The 20625-nt window shown below is 36.8% G+C and overlaps 1 long non-coding RNA gene across 1 annotated transcript in view; it reads right to left on the bottom strand.

The window, feature by feature from the left end:
• The window catches only part of LOC150110174 (uncharacterized), a 101229-nt gene that overhangs the window by 26551 nt on the left and 54053 nt on the right, over window positions 1–20625 (bottom strand). The window contains exon 3 of the long non-coding RNA XR_016548244.1: window positions 2712–2761. This is a non-coding gene — a long non-coding RNA (uncharacterized LOC150110174). The remainder of the gene's footprint in view (window positions 1–2711; window positions 2762–20625) is intronic.

The raw sequence follows: 20625 nt of genomic DNA, 5'->3' as shown, positions 1-20625 counted from the left end.
GCCATTAGCTGTGATGAACTTGCCAGTGTGTCACCTGATGATATCACCAGTCGCAGAAAGTTTCCGGTCACTTTTTTTTTAACCGCACTAAACAATGACATCTGGTGATTTTGCTGCAGTCAAAAGTGGATTTTCCCATTAGCTTGGTGTTGTTTTCCTTCAGGGCATCATCACTTTTGGGATGGAAGTTGAAAATGATAAAACATGGAGCACATGTTTATGCCAACTTACTCCAAAGCACCACCTGGAATAAGATTTGGTCATCATTTTCAAAGAGATATATTTGGAAAGAGAGCAGAGAATAGTACCTAAGGTTACATAAGATCTCTGAAGTGTTGGATAAGAAATAAGAATAAGAAATTGTTATTTTAAGAGCCTGTTGGATAGCATGTGGTGGAGGTAATAAGATCATCATCATCATCATACGTATCAAGGATTTAGGTCTAGTATGGCCTGTTCCAGCCTTAGAAGTCATCGTTGAATTGTTTAAGAGGACATCCTGGTTTTCTTTTTCCTAATGGCTTGTACTTTAAGGCTTGTTTTTGTAATCTTTCTGTTTTCATTCTTTGAACGTGTTCCATCCATTTATATTTATATTTTTTAATTTTTTCAATTACTGGTTCTTGGTTTAATTCTTTCATAATATCTTCGTTTCTTTTGTGATCAAATAGGGTATACTTTGCAGTTTTTCTCATAAACTTCATTTCTGCTGTTGTTAATCTTTGTTTGTCTTTTTGTTTTATTGTCCAGATTTCGCTTCCATACATTAAGACCGGTAGGGCTAATGTATTGTATACTTTTAGCCTGGTTTGTTTTTGAACTAGGTTTGGTTTAAATATAGAGTTAATTACTCCTGTTATTTTTAAATATTTTGCAATTTTTATGTTTATATCTTTTTCATTTTCATAAGTGATCATACATCCTAGGTAGTTAAATGAATTCACCTGTTCTAAGATCTTGTTATCTAATACTATTTTAGTTCTTGCTGGATCTTGTCCTTTAAAGGCCATAGTTTTTGATTTTTCAAAATGGTAATAAGATCAAAACATAAAATGAAGGATTTATATCAGATTAATGCAAAGATCAACAAGAAGTCATCTGGAAATTGCATAAGATGGCATGTGCAGAAAGATTTTATTTTATTTATTTATTTTTATTATTATTTTTTTTTTCTAGCATCCACTGATGAGACTTCAATAAAGGTCGAAACTAGTCTGAGTACTGTCCTTCCCATAATGCATAGCATTATATATATATATATATATATATATATATGTGCCTGAAAAGGGGGGGGGGGATTGCATTATTATGGGATACTAAGGCAACTTATGTGAAGTCATTAGCCTTCATATAAAGTAGCCCAGTCATGATGATATTTCACGTGCAAACTTTGTTTGCTTACACTTGGATAAAGGATTAAACCAAGTACACAATTTCTTTTCATCTTTAATTTATACATATTAAGGGTCCAACTGGATAACTTCTTTGTATGAAATGCTTTTTTTAAAGATATCAAAATTAGGTAAAAATATTTTTGTTCATAAGGAAAAGGGATTAAGCCCGTATGGTTTCAACCACCAACATTTTAAAGGTTTTAAGTAATTAAGCATACAAAGTTCTCTTTTTGTGAATAAGTGCATGACTTCTTTAAATTTTCATACATAATTACTGATTTTTCTCTATTTCAAAGATTAACCAAACAAAATTTATATATTTTCTTAATTTTCACTTTTTTATTATACCTACAAAACAGTATACTATTAATTGCATATTTGTACAGAATGATGTTCTGCATAGAATGCACTATGTAATAGGGTTGTCTAGTGTGTGTGTGTGTGTGTATGTGAGAGAGAGAGAGAGAGAGAGAGAGAGAAGGTGCATACCTATTTCCTGAGAATTATTTCAAACCTTCTTCCCAAAAAATATTTTTCTCACTTTTTGCTATAATTCAAATGTAATAGTCTTCAAGTTGTTATGAATTAGATTTCAATCTCCAAACCTTTGAAGGTGGTATTACCAATTCTTATTTGGACTAGAATCAGTAACACTATAGAGTTCATATTTATTTTTCTTTTTTTATTGAAATAGTGTTAATACTAAATATGCAAATTAAGAGGTGACATGGGATTCTAGGACCTGGTAGGCCGAGTGGTTAACATATTCACTCTCCAGCCAAAAGGCTGCAGGTTCGAATCCCACCATGGGCATGAATGTTTGCGATTGTCTGTGAAAATATTAGTGGTTGTAGTGGGCAGTAGATAGCATTGGTATAGATGATGTGGTTTGCTGCAGTTAGTGGAGATGAAGAGTTCTAGAGTAGGTGCCTTCCCTTGATGATTCTTTGGACTCCTTGCAGGTGTCACGTAATAATAATAATAATAACAATAATAATAATTAAGATGTAGCTCTTAATTATTATTACTCAAAATTTAAAATATTATATCCAAAAACTACCAACATAAAAAATTAATATTGTAGGTCAAAATGTCAAAAGCTTTGCATTTTCCTGCCATAGGCTTTCAGTGGACTTTTTGTGGGCCATTGAAAGTCTTATGATATAACAAACTCTTTCACAGCTCATTACGGTGAAGCTGAAACACATCCTACTAGTTAAACATTCAGCATTATGATGAAGTTATATGCACAAATCTTTATGAAGTTACTGTTGATATGTTTATCAAGAGAGACTTAAAAGAAATATGCAAAAATACCTTTTCTTCCAAATTGTCCACTTTTCCTTTAAGGGTATCTATATTTTCCTCTGGGGGGGGGGGGAGAAATAATGAAAATTATTAGAAATTTCGAACTTAATTATTTAAAAAAAATAATTCACTCTAATCAAAATTCATACACCACATACTTCAATTTCAAGTATACATTTCAATTTTATTCACTAATTCAATATTAAAAAATGTGATGCCTTACTGCTTCTGCTTAAATTTTAATTCCAATCAGAATCTCATACAGCATGGAGATCTTAATATAGAACACCAAAGCATTTATCAGTACACAACCCAATATTTAGTCATTTTATTCCTCCCAGCTTGAAGTTATGCACTTAATAACATTCAGGAAAATATGGTAAATGACTTGAGCAAGAGTAAGTCAAGATGCCCACTCATCCTTCACATGAGCCTCATGAGATCTGCTCAACATTCAGCTTTTTTGCTGTTAATGTCTCATGCTGAACTGACATTGAACTAAGCTCAAAGTATTTCATTTATTGGGACTTCAATTTGTTAGAACGGTATTTTAAATAAATTTTAATCCTAGAAGTTTATAAAAGTGTGCATTTAATTAAAGTGTGCATAGACAACACAAAGACTTCTGGGAATGATGTGGAGGACACTGACGTGTAGAAGTAGGGAGATTCTTGTTCCATTGTATAAGGCTTTGATTAGGCCACACATGGACTATTGTGCCCAGATTTGGTCACCTGGTTTTCAGAAGGATGAAGAGATGTTGGAAAGGGTCCAAAGGCGACTGACTAAGGTAGTTTCTGACCTCTGGAATGTCGAGTATGAGGAAAGATTGAAAAGATGTAATTTGCAGAGTCTAGTGGAGAGAAGGAAGAGGGGAGATATGATAGAGACCTACAAGTTGGTAAGGGGTTGTTATAGGATCAATGGTGGAGAAGTTTTACAAAGAATAGTGGGAGATCAGGGGAGAACCAGAGGTCATCCCTGGAAACTGTATACAGAGGGTGTGAGTAGGGGAGTGAGCGGCAGGTTTTTTTCGTGCAGAGTTGTGAGTGATTGGAATGCCTTGCCTGAGTGTGCGGTGTCTGCAGGAAGTTTGAATGTGTTTAAGACGCAGTATGATGAGATGTGTGTGAGATAAAAGGACCTCCTAGATGAGTCTTTGACTCCATGAGGTCTTGGTTAATAATAATAATAATAATTGTGAATTACTATCACTGAATTTTAATAGATCAGTGTGAATTAATATTTTGTTAATTGTAACAATACTTAAGAGTTGGGGTATAGTGCTTAAAATGATAATATTGTAAAAAGTTTTTATTATTATAAAAGGTATTTAATAAAAAAAAAAAAATAATGGATTAAGTGTATAGTAGGTGACAGTGCTACTGGCAGAGCAGAAAAAAAGTGCCATAAAATCCATAATATGATATTTGGAACAAAAACTAGATGTGATAAAGCAGTACAAAAGAAGACAGTTAACTGCTGTGAAAGTTCTAGGTTTAGTTTACATAAAGTAAACTAAGAGTAATTTAGTAACTAAACTAAGACTAACCTAACCTAGATGAGTCTTTGACTCCATGAGGTCTTGTTTAATAATAATGTTTAATAATAATAATAAAGTTTTCTATATAAAAAAAAACTGTGTATCATATCTTTTTCTGTACTCAATTATAATAATTAAAATGTTTATCATGTACTAAATTGTATGTGTAATATAATCAAATAGACCAAAAATCATATGCTAAGCATCATTTATAGATTTTCTGCAGGAGTGAAATGCATCTCACTATTTTACATGTATCTGAATGAAGAAATGATGCTCCATTTACACCATTTTGAATTATACCAGAATCTCAGGAACAAATATCAAAAGACTGACAGCATATTCTTAGGAATGAATTTGTGGGTGGATACTATTTAGCAAAAAAAAAAAAAAAAAAAAAAAAATTATTGGCTGTCTAATGCAAATGATGATCATATGTAAAAATTCATCAGTCTAATTATATTAAGTATTCAATACAAACTACTTCAAGATGAGGTTGAGGTGGTGTTAAAGACATTAAAACTTGAAAAGTGGGCTACAACAAAGCATACTCAGTGAATCCTCTTAAATCATTTTATTGTTGTCAACCAATTTGATATTTCTTTTGGGTTTTCCTTCCAATCTAGTTTTGGTTCCGATTTACTTTTCATCACATGAACATTATCTTGTACCAATCGGTCGAAATGTCCACATGCATATTTGCACATAGTTGGCAAAGATGAGGCAAGACCATGTCTCACTTAAATGTATGAAGAATGAAACTGAGAAGAATTATGAATTTGAATAGGAATATGAGGTTAAATGAGACAAAAGATATGAAAGAAATATCAAATGATTTGAGAGTGGCAATGTAGGGAGATTTGATGATAAGAGGCGTGGTGAATGAAAAGGTGAACAAGGTCTGTTTTCTAGGACGTAGAATGAGCAGGGTGACATTCTGGTTGAATGAAGATGATATTCTGACAGGAACAGAGATTATTATTATTATTAAACAAGACCTCATGGAGTCAAAGACTCATCTAGGAGGTCCTTTTATCTCACACACATTTCATCATACTGGGTCTTAAATACATTCAAACTCCTTGCAGACACCACACTCTCAGGCAAGGCATTCCAATCATTCACAACTCTGCACGAAAAAAACCTGCCACTCACTCCCCTACTCACACCCTCTTTATACAGTTTCCAGGGATGACCTCTGGTTCTCCCCTGATCGCCCACTATTCTCTGTAGAACTTCTCCACCATTGATCCTATAACAACCCCTTACCAACCTGTAGGTCTCTATCATATCTCCCCTCTTCCTTCTCTCCACTAGACTTTGCAAATTACATCTTTTCAATCTTTCCTCATACTCGACATTCCAGAAGTCAGAAACTACCTTAGTCAGTCGCCTTTGGACCCTTTCCAACATCTCTTCATCCTTCTGAAAACCAGGTGACCAAATCTGGGCACAATAGTCCATGTGTGGCCTAATCAAAGCCTATACAATGGAACAAGAATCTCCCTACTTCTACACGTCAGTATCCTCCTCATCATTCCCAGAAGTCTTTGTGTTGTCTTCACAATTTTGGCGATGTGTCCCCTAAATTTTAGATCCTTATCCACTATCACTCCCAGATCTCTTATTTCCTCTACTTCCAACAATATATTCTCACCAAGCATAAATTCTGCATCCCATCTTTGTTTTCCAAATTTTAAAACCTTACATATTGCAACATTGAACTCACATCCCCATTTGCTTGCCCAATCACTCAATTGATTCAAGTCTTCTTGCAAGGCCACAACATCTTCACTACTCTTTGTGGTTCGTCCCAACTTTGTATCATCTGCAAACAACTGAATATCTTCATCCAAATCTTCGCCAATATCATTAATATACAAGTTAAACAGTAATGGCCCTAAAATAGACCCCTGAGCCACTGCACTAGTGACTTTCCTTTTCCTGGATATTGCACCCCCATACACAACTTGTTGATACCTATCAGATAGCCAGTCTCCAATCCAATGCACTAATCTAATATCCAACCCCATCTGCTCTAGTTTGACTGTCAACTTATCATGAAGTACTCTATCAAAAGCTTTTGCGAAATCCAAGTATATTGCTGTGTACCTTCTCCTCTGTCCAAGGAAGCAGTTACTTTATTGTAATAAGTAAGTAGATTACTAAAACACGACCTCCCTTTAGCAAATCCATGCTGTCCATCAAAGATTATACCATCGTTGTCAACCCAACTCTGGATCCTAGTTCTCACAAGCTTCTCCAACAACTTAACCACAACACCTGACACACATATAGGCCTATAGTTTGATGCTTGAGTTCGATCACCTCCTTTATGAAGTGGCACAATCTTGCCCTCCTTCCACTCTTTAGGGACTTGACCAAGTGCAAGACTCTTCTTAAAAAAATATGTCAAGGCAGGTGTCAACTCTGTGGCACATTCCTTCAGAATACACAGTGATATATTATCAAGTCCCACAGCCTTATTTACATCTAGTTTACTCAACTCCCCAAACACCTCTTGCTCACTTACAGTCAGTCTCTCCTCCCCATCATCAACTGCTCTTAATCTCTCCATGAAGTCACATTCACAAGATTGAAAGATCTTTATGAACTGCTCATTAAGTATCTCCACCACACATTCTGCAACAGCTGTCTTTATACCATTTTCCTCCAATCAATGTCATCCTTCCATAATCATTCTTTCTTTTGCTGACTACATATCGAAAGAACTCCCTAGGATTCTTTTTAGCTTCATTAGCTAACTGCTGTTCATACCTCTCTTTAGCTACTCTCACCAACCAAGTCACCCTCCTTGCCTGGTCTTTGTAGACCTCATGAAATTGGTTACTTCCACTTCTCTTATGATGCCTCCACAATGCCCTTTTTCTCTGTATTGCATGCTTAATCTCTTTATTCATCCATCTCACACTTACCTTATTTAACCTTCTCACCCGTGGTATACATTTAGACATTGCATCCACAAAATATTTTTTGAAAATCCCCCAAGCTGCATTGATCTCTTTTCCAGCTAACTCCTCATTCCATGCTACACCTGCAAGCTGTCTCCTGAGCTCTTCATAATCACCCCCTTGTAGTTCCACATATACCCTTTTTTCACAGAGGTCCTTGCACTGCTGGCAACCACCCAAGTAATCACCTCATGGTCACTTTCACCAATTGGTGGATGATTTGATACCTCATTGATAATTACATCCTCCGATGAGATGATCAAATCCAAGACCCTTAATCCTCTTGTGCGCTCTGTTACTTACTGTCTGAGGTAGTTATCCCTCGAAAACTCAAGAAACTCATTTTCTTTACTTCCAGTTGCTATCTCTTCATTCCAGTCTATATTGCCATAATTAAAATCACCCATAATGATCACCCTTTTCTTATTTGCTTGGCTTATTTGACTATACATTTCACTATCACCACCATCCACATTACCAGGTCTATAACAACATCCCACCAAGTATTTGATTCTATTCACCTCTATCTCACACCATACTTCCTCAAAACCACTGGCCCCATTTCCCTCTTGCATCTCTACCTTGTATGGACATAACTCTTTCTCTATCATCAATAGCACTCCCCCTCCCTTTTTACCCCTTCTATCCTCACGAAACACATCATACCTTTCCATCTCTATTCCTGTCAGGATGTCATCCTCATCTAACCATGTCTCACTTATTCCGACAATCTCTGGGTGCACAGATGCAATTAGTGCAACCATTTCATCCGCCTTGTTTCTTATACTTCTAGCATTGGTATACAAACACAACAACTCATTTCTGGATCTACAGCTAGTTCCACTGATACCACTCACTCGATGTAATCTCTCCATGCTGGACTGGGGCCATTTCCCTTTCTGCTTCTTCATTTTAGAACCCTTTGCAATTCCATCTGTTTCCTTTTGATCCCTGATCATCCCATTACTTTCCTGCCTACACATGCTCTCACCTCCTCTTGGAGCATCCGCCTTTCTCACGCTGTGTATCCCTGTCCACCCCGAGCCTCCCCGTTTCCCTGCTCCTCTTGCACACCCATTCTCTCATTTTCTATACTTATACCACTCACTTCCCCATTCATTTCCACTTCTTCAATCTCTCTTGTCTTACTCTCCTGCTCTTCCACATCACTTCCTTCTTGATCTGATTCATTCCCTCTATTCACTTCTCTACTTTCCAGCAGCAGTCTCTCCAAGCGACTCACACCATAACCACTCAAATGCAGTCCATCGCTCCCATACAGCTCACTTCGTCCCTCAAACTCATTCCACACATTAACAAACTGTACTCCCATCTCCTCACACATTTCAGCCAGAATATCATTCATAATCCTTGCTCTCCACCTCATTTCACCACAATCATACCTAGCAACACACTGACCACCCTTCCTGTCAGACTATTCTCCTTTATCTTTCCAAGCAGTCTCCTGACATTCATTTTGACATGCTCTTTGTTCTCTCTCAAATCATTTGTACCAATTAATACAATTAACTCTTTTGCTCGTTCCTGCCTCATATTCAATTCTACTCATTTTACCGCTGGAAAACATACCTTGTGCATTTTATCCTCTAGCACACCTTTAATAATGGAGTCGCCATACAACGCCACTCACTCATCTTTTGTTAACTCTTTCATGCCATCATGATTTATTTTAATAGTTTTGACCTGAATTCTCTTAATTTCATTCCGCATCCATTTCATTTCTTGCTTCATCCAATCCAATTCACCTTCCGAACCTCGCGACACATTCACTCTATCATTAAATCTTTCTAACTTTCTAACTCTCGACCCCCTCTTCTCACTTTCCCTCTCATTCATCCTTCTTTGTTTCCGTACTTTCGGTCCAACATACGTCCAACTTTCACTATCATTCTTCTCACTTTCACTCTCACATATCTTTCTTTGTTTCCGTACTTTCAGACTAACATGTGTCCAACTTTCGCTATCATTCTTCTCACTTTTACTGTCATTCATCTTTCTTTGGTTCAGTACTTTCGTTCCAACATGCGTCCAACTTTCGCCATCAGTCATTCTTTTTTCGCTATCATTCATTTTTTCGATTTTTTTTACTTGCGATTTCTGCATCATGCCATTTCTACTTTCATTCGTTCTCTCAATTTCGTTTCTTTCCGCCTCACTTTCGTCCCTTTTAACATCCGTTACGGTTGTCAAATCACTCTTTTTCTTTTTTAACCTGATTTTTTAACATTTTTTCACCTGTCTTTCTCACCATCCTTCTCTTTCAAACGTGCACTCGCGACACAATCGGTACTAGCACTTTCTGTCATCAACTTCATATTCGCATTCATCAATTCCTCGTTCAGGTCACATTTTGCACACACCCTTCTTCCATCCGCACTAAACATCCACAAATCATTTATGTAATCGAAGGAATACATATAACAGACCTCACACTTAACGAACCGACTGAAATCCAAATTAAAATCATGGAATGACAATGCCGCCGCCATTTTTTTTTTTTTTTTCTCTGCAGGTTACTAGGTCTAATATTAACGTTTTCGTATTTAGTTTAAGCAAGAAAAAAAGCCCCACACTAATAATATCGGTAGCGTACAACGTTTACAGCCGCTCTTACTTAAACAATTACGCATATATACTTAATTATTCCTAGTAAAACTTATCTGAATCAGGAGCTCTTCAAAACACGTCCGTAGCGCTTGACCCACTAGCGCCCTCTCAGATAGATGGATATATAATCTTTCGCAAAGACAGACAAAGCAAAAAAAAAAGGGGGAGGAGGATTGATGATGACAGAGGAATTGTGCCCATCCAGGGTAGAGAGGCTGGGTTCAAATACTGACAGTGGTTTTGAAGCAGTATGGTATGAAGATGGATATGAAATGTCTGATAGGGTATTGCTATAGATCTGGTAATGTGGAAAGAAATTGGTCTGGCTAATAAGAAAAGAGTGATCATTATGGGTAATTTCAATTATGGTAATATAGACTGGAATGAAGAGATAGCATCAGGAACCAAAGAGAATGAATTTTTTTGAGTTTTTAAGGGATAACTACATTAAGCAGTACATAACAGAGGTCACACATGGATTGAGGGTCTTGGATATGATTATCCCATTAGAATACATTGTTGTAAATGAAGTGTCACATCATCCTCCAGTTGGTGAAAGTGACCATGAAGCGATCACTTGGGTGGTGGCTAGCTATATCAAGACTTTTGTGAGAAAGGGTTATATGTGGAACTATAAGGCATTATGGCAAACTCAGGAAGCAGCTTGCAGTGATATCATAGAATGACTAAAAATTCCCACATATGCCACAGTAGTTAACTTTTTAATAATATGTAAATATTTCGTCTTAAGTATCATAAAACATGATCATTGAAATTATATTAAAAAAAAAAAAAACAGTGAAAATGCTTACATTGGAATGCTTCTATGTATACAGTAATGTATTTAAGGCCTAAATACTAATGGGCTGTAATTAAGTTAAATTAAAACTGATAAATTTATTTTATACAGTTGAGGATAACAATTTTCCAAACTTTTGGGATAGTAAGACAGTCGTTACAGTTAAGATTGGGTCTGTGCCGTAAGGCTTCAGTACTTTCTTTATACAAACAATTATGTTTATATATGGATTGATGTAGTAGCTTGGTGTGTTGCCATTGGATCCTGTGGTTGGCATTTTCAACGTTGTGCAAGACCAGATTTGTGAGGTCTGATAAGACTGATGTGGTCTTGATGTTCATAGATGCCTTTATTTACAGATCTTCCTGTTTGTCCAAAGTAAGACAAGTTTCAAGAACATGGCACTTTGTATATGCCAGTTAACATCAGTGGTGATAGTTTGTCTTTTGGAGAAGGTAACAAATTATGAATTTGGTTTATTGGTTTCTAAAGTAGCAGCGAGTTTGTATTTCTTCAAAATTTTTGACAAACGTTCAGAGATGCCTTTGGTATCTAGAGCACAGAAATTTTGTTCCTCTGAAGAATCTTTAAAACAAGAATTGGAAATTATTAAAGATACAGCCTCACTAAATGGATTTAATCCAATAACAACTCAAAAAATTATTAGCCACCCCTCCAAAACAGACCTAGACAAGAAGAAGGCCAAAGGACTCTTATACCATATATCAACAGCATCTCTGAACATTCCCTGAATGAAAAATTTTTCATATACAGGTAAAATTGTAGTTCATCCTTAGCATTTGGACACCAGTGTAGGTAGTATTACTGCCTACCTTTGTTGTATTTTTGGCAATTACAATCTTCGATACTTGAAGTGGAGATTGCATACAGTGACTTTTCCATAAAATAAATTATTTTATGGAATAATATATTCTCAACATTTTTTTCATATACACCATGTATTTAGTATAGATATGTTGATATTTTCACACTGTTGTAAAAAAGAGCTTATCCAGTCTCCATGAATTTCTTGAGAAAATTAATTCAGTAAACCCAAGAATTAAATTTATACTTAAAGTAAAAAATAACAGCTATCTTTCTTTTCTGGACATTCTCATTCTGCCTCAACCTAATGGCAGCCTACAGCCTAAGAGACAATTTGATCTTCCTGATATATCTGAATCCTTATGTGAATCCCACCAAAGAAAAATTGTAACCTATATCACATCAGCATTGATATATCTTGGATGAGCTAATGGTTTGATAATCTAGAAATCCTGATCTAGAGACCTAACTTTGAACTTTTTTAAGCCACTTCAGGTTTCCAGTAAGTGGGGTAGTAGTCTCACACTGGATGATGAAATTCATACTAGTTAAACATGTTCACAAATATTCATACCCATGGTGGAAATTGGGCTCTCATCTAATTTTTTGGCTAGAGAATACATTATCTACTCAACCAAGCAGGCAGGTATCTGTCATTTCCTTGTTTGATGGCTTGATACATCCAGAAGTGGATGTATCAATGCCTTATAAAGAGGAATAACTTCCTTGTCTCTACTTGTTAATGTGTTCTTCAATAGCCAAGTAATCTTATGAGCTACCTTAGCAATATATCCTCTAAACTTTAACTCTTTGTCTACCACTACCCCTAAATCTCTAGCTTCATCCATTTCCTGGAATACAGTGCCATCAATGCAATACACAGCTTATAATCTATTTATTACAAAATGCATAACTTGACATTTCTCCACATCAAACCGATATACATTATCTTTTGCCCATACTGACAACCTATTTAAAAAGTCTTGCAAGCTCCCCACATCGCCTTGATTAACCATTACTCTACCTAATTTCACATCACCAGCAAACAACTGAAAGTCTCCTTTCTCGTTATTTTCTATACTATTTATGTACAAATTAAACAGCAACGGTCCCAGCTCCGAACCTTGCAACACACCACTAGTCACCTGTTTTTGCCTTGACTCTGCCCCTCCATATACCACTTTTTGATATCTATCCAGCAGCCAACCCTCTTATCCAGTTAATCAGTACCATATCCATTTATATTTGTTCTAATTTGTATAACAGAGTTCCATGGGATATTCTGTCAAAGGCCTTTGCAAAATTCAGCAGAATCGCTGTGTAGCCATTTCCTTTATCCAACTCTGCTGTTACTCTATTGTACAAAAATAGTAAATTACTAAGCCATGGTTGATCCTTCACAAAGCCATTTTACCCCTCATACAGTATCATATTTTTATCAACCCATTCTTCAAATCTCTATTTAATCAATTTTTCTGAGATACTGATTGGTCTATAATTTGAGACTAAGACTACAGACTTACAACCTCCCTTATGCAAGGGAATTATTTTGGCCTCTTTCCACTACATTAGAATTCTACCAGAACCGAGACTTAAATTAAAGAGCCTAGTCAGAGGCATTGCCAGTTACCATGCACATGCTTGCAAGACCGAAGCTAATATATCCCATCTAATCCCACAACTCTATTTTTACAATGAGATTCTGCAATATCCTAAGAACATCCGATTCATCCACCACTGTTCCCAATGTTAATGTCTGTCACATATGTTAAAGCAGTAACCTCACTAGGATGATATCAGGGGCGAATTCTCCACGTATTTATTTATGAGTATTTATTACGCATAAATAAATATGTAATATTTATTTGTTAATAAATGCATGCATTTGTAAGCATTCCATTTAGGCTTTTATTTTTGTAGACAGAAGACGTCTCAAGTTTGCGCGGCAATAATTGAGCTTTGCATTGTGTATCGAAGGCCAATGCTTGCTCATCTAGTCAAGCTACCTTGGCTTGCTCGGTTGTGGGAGCTTCCAGATCCTCGCTGCAGCACTGTGATTTCATGTGCACGAATAGCCATTTATAGCGCATTTTCTTTAAACACCCTGTTGCTTAAAGACAGGCCATACGTAGTCAAAGTAGCTCTAGTCAGTGAGCTTCAGCCAGCCTTTTACAAGTGTGCGTGATGTTTAAGTGAACTGCTTTGTGGGGGACTGTATGTACAGTCCCCCAATAAACTGCTGCATTTATTAGTTTTCTGTTAATTTTGAGGTGCTAAGATGGATACCGGACAGTCATTAGAAGTGTGTGTGTGTGTGTTATGGACAGTTTATTAAGAAATCCCTTTTCCCAGAGAAGTGTTCAGGAGAAAAGTGATATTGTAAAGAATGGCAGGCCATGCCCGTCACTGCCAGATTTAAAAACTCATCACAAAGAAAAAAACAGAGAATATGTTTATTCGTTCAGTGAGGGTCAGTACAAGAATACCCATTGGTTAGCAGGATCGAAGAAATTGAATAAGCTGTTTTATTGATCTTGTCTTCTGTTTTCTGGTGATAACAGAAGTGGTTTTAGCAACTTAAACACTTTGACATTGTCTATTACTAGGCATGAAAAATCTGCCAACCATATTAAGCGTTTTCTTCAATTAAACAGCTTCATGAACAGAAACATGTCAGTGATGTACTGCATAATGAAAAGGTGAAAAAAAAAATCATGAAATTCTGAAACGCTTAATAGATGTTGTCCATTACTTATCAAAGCAAGAGCTACCAATTCGTGGTCATGACAAGTCCCTAACGTCTGCAAACAGAGGAAATTATGTACAACTTCTTGATCTAATAAGTCAGTATGATCCTCTTTTGGCAACTCATTTGAAGGAGTGCTCTATTTTTAGATGTACATCTTCAGCCATTTGGAATGACTTGCTGCAATTACCTCAGTAGTTATGGAGGTAATAAAGAAAGAGATCGAGCAGACAGGCTTAGTGGCACTAATTATGGACGAAACCTCTGACATCATAAACAAGTCTCAGCTTTTGACTGTTCTTCGTTACATTGAATTAAATTGAATGAAGTTCACGAAAGATTTCTGGGTTTCACTGATGTGAGCTGAGATCGCTCCACTGCAGCACTTTTCGAACATGTAAGTGCAGTTCTGAAGGAGTACAAGTGTGAGAAAAAACTCGTGGCACAGACATGTGATGGTGCCGCTGTCTTAGCTGGTCAAGTGGTTTAAACAAATGGATCAAACAACAGTATCCGTGCATGACTTTCGTGCCATTTTCTGAATTTAACACTACAGCAATCTGCTTCCAATATCAAAGAGTGTACAGTGTTCTTTCAAACTATGTTGGGTCTTACTACTTTCTTCTCAAAGTCTACAAAGAGGAGAGCCGCTCTTAAGAACTTTCTTGAAAGGAAATTGCCCACTGCAGTGTCAATAAGATGGAACTTCACGTATTGTGAACACTGTGAAAGAGAATTATGGTATGATAGAGGCATTCTTTCAACACATTTCGGATGCTCCAGATGACTGGAACAGTGACACAGTTTTGAAAGCACGAGGGTTTTTTAACTTTCTTTACATAAATTTAACACTCAATTTCTACTGGTAGTATTTTCAAAGATTTTCTCATTTTCTGTTGTAGTCTTTAAAATTTTGCAAACCAAATCTCTAGATATAAGGTATTGTGCCAAAACAATTGAAGAATTCTCTTTAAATATTCAGACTATGAGAGAGGAAGGTTTCATGAGTATTTATGACAATGTTACACATGATATTAATGTTTGTGAAGGGAAACCAAGTCATAAGAGACATCATACATGTGATGACTCAGAAGAGTTAAGATTTAAGTGTCTTTTCAATGAAATCCTGGACAACATCATGTTACAAATTCGAGAACGCTTCAAATCTATTACAAATTTTCAGTTCTTTTCTCAACTTAATTGCGATTTTTTTGAAAACTACATAAATAAATTCCCTGATAGTGATGTAATATATCTGCAAAAAACCTATGGATCATTATTCAATATAGTTCGCTTAAAGGCTGAACTAACTGTAATGTACACATTTGAATTCATAGACAGAAGTATTTCAGACTTAATGAATTTCATGCACAACAATAAAGTGTACTTGGGTAAGCCTGAGGTTTTCAAACACATAAAGTTGGTAGTAAGTATTCCTGCCATGACATCCTCTGAAGAAAGCTCATTTTCGGTGCTAAGGGCAATTAATACATACTGCAGGTCAATCCAAGGACAAGAAAGACTGTCATCGTTAGCAAGAACTTCCCAAGCAACATTTTATCTATCGAGAAAATGTTGCTTGGGAAAATTAAGTTACAACCAACTTTTTATGACGATGTCATTGTCCAGTTCATAAAGAAGAACCATAGGGTAGAATTTGTATTCAAGTAGGTCAGCTAAATTGAAAAAGATAGAATATCATTTGTAAAATAAATGTTGTATTTGCATGATTAAATGTACATAAATTTCTAAATATATAGTTTTAAATGGTCAGTAATTCACTATGCTTTTCTAAATCACTTAGGGAATTGAACAATGTAGATCCGAATATAAATTAAATTATACTTTAATAAATATCTCCGATATTTCGGCAACATCACGTTGCCATTTTCAAAAGGAACTTACAAAAAAGGCACGTGCATGCAGGCACTACAACACAGTAACTGAGAATGAAGATATGAAGCTATCGTTCTCCTAGAAGTCCTGATGGTGCCCTCTAGAGGGCTAAGTAGGTATTCTTGGCCGTTGGGCTGAAGGTCTACGGATGTATGCCTCCCAAATTTGGGGCAGTCGTATACAACCAAATTTGTTGAGGTTTGGGGAGTTTCTTAGGGCTGAGGCTGATTCCACAAATAGTCTTTCGAATTTGTATTTGCTACGGTGTATTACTGTAGCTTTCTTCCACCATATTCTGTGGCATGTATCCAGAGCATGGTCTGCAAGACCAGAATGGCTGTATTTGTGAAACCAGATGTAGTCCTTGTGTTCAGAAGTTCTGATATTCGCTGTCCTGCCTGTTTGGCCAAAGTACGAGAGTTTACAACTGCAAGGGACCTGGTATATACCAGGTAGGTCTAGGGGAAGTGGTTGGTCTTTGGTGGAGAGGATAAGGGATGCCAATTTTCTGTGAGGCCTGTAACAGGAGGTGAGGTCATGTTTTTTTAAAATTTTGGTAATTTTTTCCGAGGTGCCTCGGATGTAGGGGATGGTGATGGATTTAGAGTAATCTTTGTTGTGGACGGGGGGGGGCTGTGGTTTGTAGGTTTTAATATTTTTTGGATTTTTTTTTTGGGGGGGGGGGGGTAGCCATTGGCTGAGAAAGTGTTGAGGATGTGATTTAGTTCAGTGTTTAGGGCCATGTCGTTAGAACAGATTAGTTTAGCCCTGTTGTATAGTGTTTTCACCACTCCATATTGTTGTGAGGGGGGGGGGGATTGTTGGTGAATGTATCTGCCTGTATGGGTGGGTTTTCTATAAACTGAGAAAACCAAGGTTCCATCAGGTTGGCGGGTGACTAGTGTGTCTAGGAAAGGGAGGCTGTTGTTTTCCACTTTTTCCAGGGTGAACTTGATTCTAGAGTGTTGGTTGTTTAACTGTGTAAGGAAGGAGAGGAGTGTTTCAGAGCCATGTGGCCAAATAGCGAACACATCATCAACGTAGCGGAGCCATATGGTTAGTTTTTGTGGGCCAGAGGCTAACTAACCAAAAACCAACATATCTAACAAGGAATTTAAAGCGCTACAGGAAATGAAGAATAATAAAGAATTAGTTATCACCAAAGCGGATAAGGGAAATGCAACTGTAGTACTTAACCAAAAGGACTACAAAGGTAAGCTTAATGGCCTTCTATTAGAACAGGCTACTTTTCTGTTTAGAAAAGTAGCCCGTTCTAATGTTTCCTCCTTATTCACAAATGTCCCACTCAAGGAAACTTTAGAGCTAATCCAAGCTAAATTTTCTCCCGATATCTCAGCCCTATTTCAGTTCACAATGAACTCGGGCTATTTCGTTTGGCAGGGAAAATTCTACAAACAAATAGAGGGGACAGCCATGGGTTAACCACTCTCTCCACCCTTGGCCAATTTCTTTATGGAGACCTGTGAAGAAAAAGCCTTAGCCTCTGCCCCACAAAAAACCAACCATATGGCTCCACTACGTTCATGATGTGTTCGCTATTTGGCCACATGGCTCTGAAACACTTCTCTCCTTCCTTACACTTAAACAACCAACACTCTAGAATCAAGTTTATCCTGGAAAAAGAGGAAAACAACAGCCTGCCTTTCCTAGACACACTAGTCACCCGCCAACCTGATGGAACCTTGGTTTTCTCAGTTTATAGAAATCCCACCCATACAGGCAGATATATTCACCAACAATCTCCCCCCCCCCACACACACACACAACAATATGGAGTGGTGAAAACACTATACAACAGGGCTAAACTAATCTGTTCTAATGACATGGCCCTAAACAGTGAACTAAATCACATCCTCAACACTTTCTCAGCCAATGACTACCCCTAAAAAATATTAAAACCTAAAAACCACAGCCCCCCCCCCTCACCCACTCCACAACAAAGATTACTCTAAATCCATCACCATTCCCTACATCCGAGGCACTTCAGAAAAAATTACCAAAATTTTAAAAAAACATGACCTCACCTCCTGTTACAGGCCTTACAGAAAACTGGCATCCCTTATCCGCTCCACCAAAGACCAACCACTTCCCCTAGACTTACCTGGTGTATACCAGGTCCCTTGCAGTTGTAAACTGTCGTACTTTGGCCAAACAGGCAGGACAGCGAATATCAGAACTTCTGAACATAAGGACTACATCCGGATTCACAAGTACAGCCATTCTGGTCTTGCAGACCATGCTCTGGATACACGCTACAGAATACGGTGGAAGAAAGCTACAGTAATACACCGTAGCAAATACAAATTCGAAAGACTATTTGTGGGATGTAGGCCTTAAGAAACTCCCCAAACCTCAACAAATTTGGTTGTATGCGACTGCCCCAAATTTGGGAGGCATACATCAGCAGAACTTCAGCCCAATGGCCAAGAATACCTACTTAGCCCGTTAGAGGACACTATCAGGACTTTTAGGAGAACGATAGCTTCATATCTTCATTCTCAGTTACTGTGTTGTAGTGCCTGCATGCACGTGCCTTTTTTGTAAGTTCCTTTTGAAAATGGCAACGTGACGTTGCCGAAATATCGGAGATATTTATTAAAGTATAATTTAATTTATATTCGGATCTATGTTGTTCAATTCCCTAAGTGATTTAGAAATGCATAACCAACGTATAAACCTGTCTACGAGAATCAATTCACTATTCTGCTAATCAGGCTTCAATCACACCTCTCACTCCCTGAATATAACAAGAGGAAGCATGAATTTCAAGACCAGCATTCGCCCCTGGATGATATACCCTTGCAAATTGGTCACTCAGTAACTTGACTATTTTATCTGCTTCTGTTACCTCATGACCATCATCACTCATTAAGGTTAATCTCCCTTAGTCATTCTTCCTCTTACTTGCCACATAACAAAAGAACTCTTTGGGATTTCCTTTCGCCTGCTCGGCTTCATTCTTCTCATATGATTTTGTCATTTTCTTCTTGCAGCTAGTGTTTAATGATATTACTCAACCATTGAACTCCTAACTGATTAACCCTCCTTTACCTTAGGTATACAATTTAATATTGCTTCCTCTAGATGACCTTTAACTATCTCCCAAGTACTACTAACATCCTTACCTTGCAGTTTTATGCCATGGCACAAATGCAACAAGTTTCTTCCTAAGTTTATCTGGCTTCTTCTTTCTAAGTGGGTCTGGCTCCCATTGATGAGACCTCAATAAAAGTCGAAACCAGTCTGGGTAGTGACCCTTCCCATAATGCATAGCATTATGCATGTCCGTAAGAATATGTGCTTTGCATTATGGGACACTAAGGCAAATAGTGTGGAATCATTAACTTCTATATAAAATTTGCGCAGTCCTGAAATTACTTCGGGAGCAAACTTTGTTTGCTTACACTTGGATGAAAGATTAAACCAAGAATATAACTTCTTGGCATCTTTAATTTATAGTATAACCAAGTAAAACTTCCAATATTCAAGCACACTATTTCTTTATTAATGTCCTTTTCATTCTCCTCTATTTTCACAGACACACATTCAGCATTAATAACATCATTTTCCATCCTATCGGTATTGACCACTCTACTATCATTTGCTATGTTCTCATCACCTAACAGGAACTCACTTTTGAAACATTTAATACACATTCTCTCTCTCTCTCTCTCAGGCTTCCATTTTCTTCCACATATCCTTTAATTTTCTCGATGAATACATTTCACACATGCTGCGCTGCACAAAATCCTGCAAATTCAAATCACCTAACAGTGTGGTATTTGCCACCATTACTATACCATGCATTGGCAACATACTGACGATATCATTTAAATTTAAATATTTAAATAAAGATTTAAACAAAAAAATACAAGCCTTATTTACAAACTAAATAGCTTATTCAATCACGCACTCACTTAAAACAAAAACTGTAATAAATTAACTTAATATTAAAAACTAAAATACAAAAAAGTTATTTATCCTTCAGGAGTGATAAATCCACTCCACCCACACCCACACACAATACACCACTTTGTTATAAATGATGAGTATATAGATTTAAAAGCAAGTAGAAAGAATTAAGCATACAACAATCTGATTATAGTTCTTGGTCTTGTGGGATGTATTACAATAAATTTTAGAATCGCTTTAATCCTTTTTTTTTTTTTTTTGAAATAAATATATTTTACACACTTTAGGATAACAGTTTTTCAGACTTTAGGAATGATGGTCTCAGCATTATTTTTTTTTGTAACAGTGTATATACGAGGATGGTCTGAAAAGTTCTCGGCCTATCAATGAAAAAACTAATTTCTAATTTCAAAATTATTTTTATTTTTCAAGATAATCTCCCTTAACACTAATACATTTATTCCAGCGATGCTCCAGCACCATCATCCCATCCCTGTAGTGGTTCTCAGTAAGATCTACAAAATACCCATCTACAGCTGCATTCACCTCTTGATTAGAAGAAAAATGCTGACCAGTGAGGA

This window comes from Typopeltis vanoorti, chromosome 1 (genome assembly GCF_054136105.1).
Source record: "Typopeltis vanoorti isolate ZY-2024b chromosome 1, IOZ_Tvanoo_1.0, whole genome shotgun sequence".
In the NCBI taxonomy this organism is placed as follows: domain Eukaryota; kingdom Metazoa; phylum Arthropoda; class Arachnida; order Uropygi; family Thelyphonidae; genus Typopeltis; species Typopeltis vanoorti.
Note: the sequence above shows the minus strand (reverse complement) of the source record. Positions and strands in the feature narration are given on the sequence as shown.